The following is a 7,238-nucleotide window of genomic DNA, read 5'->3' on the forward strand; positions in this document are numbered from 1 at the left end:
TGTAGGTTCATTGCAATAAACAGGCTTTTAAGCTCAAAATTACAGTTTCAAGGGTCTAATATCATAAGGTTGGCTTGAAAAGCTCAAACGATCCAAAAAAATAGTGCTTATATCATTTTAGATTTTTATGTCTCCTAGGATTTTGCCTCAAGAAAGTTACTAAGTTAATTCTAAAGATATAAACCTTTATGCATGTTTAATCTCAAGAGAAACTAAGTTTTCATGGCAAACATTACTAAGGCTAGGATCATACAAGCATTCCATTCTTCATGATAACATACTTTCACTCAGATAGAATCATCATTCATACTTGTATATAGACTATCTCATTAACAAAAAATGTCTCTAAATATTCATTTATTAAAACATACTTATGAAAGAAATGATTGGAACAAACTTGAAAAATTTAAAATTTGAGCAATTTATTTGTCTTACCCCCTTTAGAAAGAAGCAATGTCCTCATTGCAAGAATAAAGTAATGACTAAAAATTGAACACTAGGTAGGGTTGTAAAGAAAGAAAGGTGAGTCATTAAGACTGCTTAAATACTAAGTCTTTCCTAATAACCTAATCCTAGACATGTTCATTCCCATTACCACATTACTTAGTCTTTTTCTTTCTAAAGAAGTGTTAAATTTATTCATGCTTATTATGTTTTATCCTGTAGAAATTAAATCCTAATTATGAAAGAAATAAATTCCTAAAGACCTAAAAATAATTAAATAAATAACAAGACAAGAATCCCCGTTTTATTTTTCTGACTCCTTCCCATTGTCTTTTTTAGCTCCATCTCCGCTTACATAGTCAGTATCTTCTGTCCATTTCTCAAAGATAGCATCTGGGAATTCAGGAACAAAAGTATTACAGATATTCTTAAAAGTATTTCAAATTGAGTCATCTCTAATTTTTGCATATTTCTAGTAAATTTATTGTTGATTGTGCATGAACTTGCACATATCCATCATAATTAACAACTCCGATTTCTTTGAAGTACTTGCAGAAGTTAGCATTGGAGTTGTAGATTCAGGTTCAACACTTAGCTTGACTATTTCTTCTTCTAGCTCAACCTTTGTTTCAGGGTTTGCAGATCCTTTAACTTGTTTAAGACTGTTCAGTTCCTTATCAGATTCTTCTTCAGTGTCTGTAACTGAATTAGCTTCAGTTTCGGTTTCATTTGTTGACTCCTCGGTATCTGGTTCAGTTGGCTCTTCTTGCTCGCCTTGATTCAACTCATGCACCTTCTTTACTAACCTTTCAAGATCATGATTTGTAATGCACCCTTGAACATATTGCCCCTTCAGATTTGCTTGTGTTTTAACATGAGCCCTTAAGCAAAGTGAAGTGATTAATGATGGGAAATAACTTCCTTCCTTCTTTTTAGCACAATCATGAACCTCATTGAGAATTATTTTCCCAACATTAATGGACTTTTCTATCAAAATTGCAAATAATAAGAGCATCCGTTCCATCGAGATGGTGGAACTATGTGAGATAGGCATAAAACTATAGCGAACGAAATAAAAACCATACCTTTGCTACTGGTTTTAGGAATTTTCTTTGGCAAGAATGACTCCCAAACTTTCTTATAATTCATTGGGGTCCCGGATTTGCCACAATATCAAGCACTTGTTGAAGAAAATCCCAATTGATATTGTTCATCACAGGGTAGTACACATCTTCTTCAACATTAGGTAAGTTAAACAAATCATTGATAGACTTAGAAGTAAGAGGTACCTTTTTCTTTCGAACGATAACCTCAGTAGCATCTTGCATAGTCAAACTAGCTTAAAATTCTTGAACTAGTTCATCATCGGGAAGTGAACAAGCATCACAAAATCGTTCCCACTTGAGAGCATTGATTTTGTTTCTAATCAGTATAGAAACAACCATAAAATCATGACTCTTCAAGTTAAAACCTTTTTCCGACATCATAAGTTGATGCTTGAAGATTGAATCAAATCTCTCTTTCACTTCATCATCGATCAAAATTGGGTTTTCAGGAGTAGTCTTTGAAGACCTATTTCTTTTGCGAGACATTATATGTTTTCTTGAGAATTTGGCAAAGTTTCTGCACAAGGGGGAAAAGAGAAATCGGAAAGGTAGGTAAAGACCTACTACGACGAAAAACTTACGACGACAAGGATGGTACGGCTGTAATGATAGCGTGTGACAGCAACGCCGGTGTGTGCGACAACAACTATGTGCGGTAGCAACGTTGGTGCTTTGACAATCTTCTGACGACGGCAATAGGTGATTTTGGCAAAAAGGGAAGAGAAACTAGGGTTTCTTTTGGGATTTGAGGCTAGCGGCATAAGAGAGAGATTTAGGGATTTTTAGGGTTAAGCAAATTACTCTGAGGGATATGAAAAATAGTAGAATGAAGAGGAGTTTATATAGGGAAGAATTAGGGCAACATGTAGCGAAAATTTAGCTACATTAGGGTTACTTGGGCGGCAAGTAATGGGAGTGGCAGCAAAGATGGATTTTTCCCTCCTTTTTGCTGTCTCGAGCCTTAAATTCAGACTGTATTCATAAACTTACTCAAGAAAAAAAAACTGATTAGTACTTGGGCCAAATTTGACCCCTTTTATTAACATGAAAAATTAAAATTTAAACAAAACAAATGAAACTTATAAATTTTAAATCTTAATTAGAAATTTTTTTCTTAAAAAATTACATTAAATTAATTCCCAAGAAAGGTTGGAGGGGTCACTGCAGTCTTGCTTAAGTTCCAATCTCCTTAGACAAAATTAATTAAATGTAATAAGTTAAGAAAATAAGTTCTAATTATTTATTTATTTACAAAACAAGTTCATGAAAAATCAAGGGTTTGTTAATTTGAATGAGGATTCAACTCGCTCAACTTCACCATCTCAGTAGTGTTTAAGACGTTGACCATTTTTAAACATACCTCCGTAATTGTCGTATAATTCAATAGCTCCATAAGGATAAACTCGGTATATGGTATAGGGTCCTTTCCATTAGGATTTAAGCTTCCCAAGAAATAACTTCAACCTTGAATTAAACAACAAATCCTTCTGACCTTTTTTAAAATCGTGAGGTTGTATATGACTATCATGGCATCTCTTTGATATTTCTTTATTCATTTTGACATTCTCATAGGAAAACAACCTCAGCTCTTCCAACTCATCAAGTTGTAACATCATTCTCTCACCAGCTTGCTTAAGATCAAAGTTCAACTGCTTCAAAGCCCAATAAGCTTTATTCTCCAACTCTAATGGCAAATGACATGCCTTTCCAAATATTAACCGATAAGAAGTCATACCTAACGGTGTCTTAAATGTTATTCAATATGCCCATAATGCATCATTGAGCCTTCGAGACCAATCTTTTCTGCTAGGGCGTACTACCCTTTCAAGGATACTTTTGATTTCACAGTTCATTCTTTCAACTTGCCCATTAGATTGGGGGTGATAGGTAGTAGCAATCTTGTGCTTCACATCATATTTGTCAACCAACTACTTAAGTCATTTGTTTCACAAAGTGAGAACCTTCATCATTAGTAATAGCTCTTGGTGTCCCAAATCGTGTAAACACATGCTTATGTAGGAATCGCATGACTACCTTACCATCATTTGTAGGGTATGCTTCAGCTTCAATCCACTTGGAGACATAGTCCACAGCAACTAAGATGTATTTGTTCCCATACAAAGAGGGAAATGGGCCTAAGAAGTTAATGCCCCATACGTCTAACAATTCAATATCCAAAATGTTTGTTAAGGGCATCTCATTCCTCCTTGATATATTTCCGGTCCTTTGGAATTTATCACAGTTCTTCACATAAGATAAGCATCTTTAAATAATGTAGGCCAAAAGAAACCTACTTGCAAAATCTTTGCTGTAGTACGTGAACCACCAAAGTGTCCCCCACTTGGAGATGAATGGCAATGATACAAGATCTCAGCAATCTCACTTTCAGCTACACACCTTCGAATTATATTATCTGCATACTGTTTAAACAAAAACGGATCCTCCCAAAAATAATATCAACTATCATGAAGGAATTTTTTCCTTTGTTGGTATGTCATTTCTCGAAGAATTATTCCACATGCAAGATAATTGGCAAAATCAACAAACCAAGGTGTTTCATGAATTCGACTTACCTTAAATAAATGTTCATCTGGGAAATTCTCATTGATAGGCACACATGATCGAGTTACCTCATCTTGCTTCAACCTCGACAGATGATCAGCTATTTGATTTTAGACACATTTTTTGTCTTAGATCTCAAGTTCAAATTCCTAGAGTAACAGTATCCAACGAATTAGCCTTGGTTTCTCATCTTTTTTCGTGAGTAACTATTTAAGGGCCACATGGTCAGTAAATACTATAACTTTGATACCTGTAAGATATGAGCAGAATTTGTCAAAAGTAAAAGCTATAGCAAAGACTTCCTTTTCAGTTATCGTATAATTGAGTTGGGCTCCCGTCAAAGTTCTACTTGCATAGTAAATATGGTGAAACACTTTGTTTCTTCTTTGACCCATCACAGCTCCAATGGCATAATCACTTGCATCGTACATCAACTCAAAAGGTGAGCTCCAATCAGGTGTAACGATTATTGGGGCTGAGATTAACCCTTTTTTTAGATCTTTAAAAGCTTCCAAACATACTTTGTTGAAATCAAACACTATATCTTTCTCTAACAACAAACACAACGATTTAGAAATTTTTGAGAAATCTTTGATAAACCTTTGGTAAAAATCGGCATGGCTTAAGAAACTTCTGACTCCTTGCACATTAATTGGGGCTGGTAATCTTTCAATTACATCCACCTTTGCTTTATCGACTTCAATTCCTCTCTTTGAGATTTTATGCCCTAAGACAATCCCTTAACCACAAAATGGCATTTTTCCAGTTAAAGATAAGATTCGTCTCTTCACATCTCTTTAGTACCTTATCCAAATTACTCAAAAAATATCATAATTGTTACCAAAAATAGAAAAATCATCCATGAAAACCTCAACAAAATTTTCAACCATATCAGTGAATATTGCCATCATGCATCGTTGAAATGTTGCAGGTGTATTGCATAAACCAAAAGGCATTCGGCTAAAAGCAAACATACCGTATGGACAAGTAAATGTTGTTTTATGTTGGTCCTTCGGAGCTATAGTTATTTGGTTATATCCCGAATATCCATCTAAAAAATAATAGAATTCATTACCTGCCAGTCGATCTAACACCTGATCCATAAAAGATAAAGACAAATGGTCATTCCAAGTGGCTTTATTCAAATTTCTGTAATCAATACAAATTCTCCAACTAGTAACAGTTCTTGTTGGAATCAACTTGTTACTCTCATTTTTCTTAGCTAAGAAAGGTCTCTCAAGGATAATCGACACTTCCTTATCTGCTTCAAAATCTAAGATAATGAAACCAGCAAAAAAAATAAATGTATCAACTCTTACCAAAACATCCTCGATCTTTCCCCCAGGATATGCTAAAGATCGATCTGCTAGTTGAAGCATCACAGTTGTAGGTCTTACTTCACTTATCCCTAGCATCTTGAAAATAGACTTAGGCATCAAGTTGATACTCGCTCCTAAATCACACAGAGCTTTACCACAGTAAGATTCACCAATGTTATAGGGTATAGTAAAGCTTTCTGGGTCTTTCAATTTCGGTGGCAGTTTGTTCTACAAGAACGCACTGCACTCCTTTGTCAAGGCAACAGTCTCATACTCGCTCAGTCGTTTCTTATTGGGTAGTATATCCTTCATAAACTTCACATAATTTGGCATTTGTTCTAAAGCCTCGACCAATGGGATATTGATGTGTAACTGCTTCAGAACATCCAAAAACTTCTTGAATTGCACCTTTTGTTTCTGCTTGTGTTGCTGCAATCTTTGTGGATATAGAGGTGATAGAACTTTCGGTTGAGTCAGATAACTCTTCAGAGTAGGTAAATCTGCATCCAAAGAAGATGTTAAAGTATTTGAATTCACTAAGTTAGGATTTACCTTGTCAGTTTTTGCAGATTCTGACTCTTTTGGTGTAGGAATTTCAACAGCTGATTGATTCTTCTCAACGGGCTTATCTTCGACATCAATTAATCGAGGTTCCAAAATTTTACCACTTCGCAATGTCACTGCCTTGATATGTTCTTTACCCAAATTTCTTAGATTCTCAGTATTGCTCAGCAAAGTTCCTTGCAGTCTATTACGAAGCTCCGTAGCTAACAGACCTATTTGGTTTTCCAAATTTTTCAGTGTTGCTACTTGGCTTTGGATCAAAGTGTCATTCTTTGCCATGTATGCTTTCAACAAGTTCTCCAAACTATTTAATGCCTCAGCTTGAGGTGGTTTTGGAGCTTGCTGATTAAACCTTTGAGATTTGTTGGGTCTATGTTGTAATAAGTTGTTGTTTGGTCTATTTCCTTCGTTGCTCCAAGAAAAATTAGGATGATTATGCCATGAAGGATTATAGAAGTTGGACTGGGGTCCTTGCCCACTCCTATTTTAATGTTGGTTCCCCACATAGTACACTGACTCAGGATTTGATGGACAATTCTCAAAAGAATGACCTTCTCTACAGTACACACAGGAAATTATTTGCTTAGCTACAAAATTATTAGCACTATTAGCGGTAAACTGTTTTAACATAGAGGAAATAGACGATACCGGAGCTAATAATGAAGTGAGGGCGTCAACTTTATGAACTTCGGCTACACGTCTTCCTGAAGCTGTTCGATTTGTTGGCTATTGATAGTTATTACTTGTGATCCTTTCAATGATCTCATAAGCCTCATTATTAGACTTAGACAAAATTACATCATTCACAGAAGCATCTACCACCAATCTTGTATGTGCATTGAGACCATTATAGAATGTCTCCAACTGGATACAATAAGGAATCCCATGATGAGGACACTTACAAAGTAACTCCTCGAATCGCTCCCAAGCCTCATACAAAAACTCGTCATCCAACTGTTGGAAAGTTGTGATCTCGTTCCTCAACTTAGCGTTTTTGTTAGGCTGGAAATACTCAGCCAAAAATCTCTCTGCTAATTCTTGCCATGTAGATATGGAACTTGGTGGCAATGAATTAAGCCATGCTCGTGCTCGATCTCGTAATGGGTACGGAAATAACTTCAACCTTAGTGCGTCTTCAGTCACACCAGCTATCTTGAATGAATCTCTCACCTCCATAAACAATCAAAGGTGGAGATATAGATCTTCTGTGGGCATACCACTGAATTGGCCCACTATTTGGACC

The 7,238-nt window shown here is 35.7% G+C and overlaps 1 non-coding gene across 1 annotated transcript; it reads left to right on the plus strand.

Annotated features, from left to right (window-relative positions):
* Nucleotides 1–6,875: 6,875 nt before the first annotated feature.
* Nucleotides 6,876–6,982, plus strand: LOC128294652 (small nucleolar RNA R71). Its single transcript, XR_008284960.1, has one exon. It is a non-coding gene; the product is annotated as a small nucleolar RNA R71 (small nucleolar RNA).
* The last annotated feature ends 256 nt before the right edge of the window (nt 6,983–7,238 follow it).

Source organism: Gossypium arboreum, chromosome 6 (assembly GCF_025698485.1).
Source record: "Gossypium arboreum isolate Shixiya-1 chromosome 6, ASM2569848v2, whole genome shotgun sequence".
Lineage (NCBI taxonomy): Eukaryota > Viridiplantae > Streptophyta > Magnoliopsida > Malvales > Malvaceae > Gossypium > Gossypium arboreum.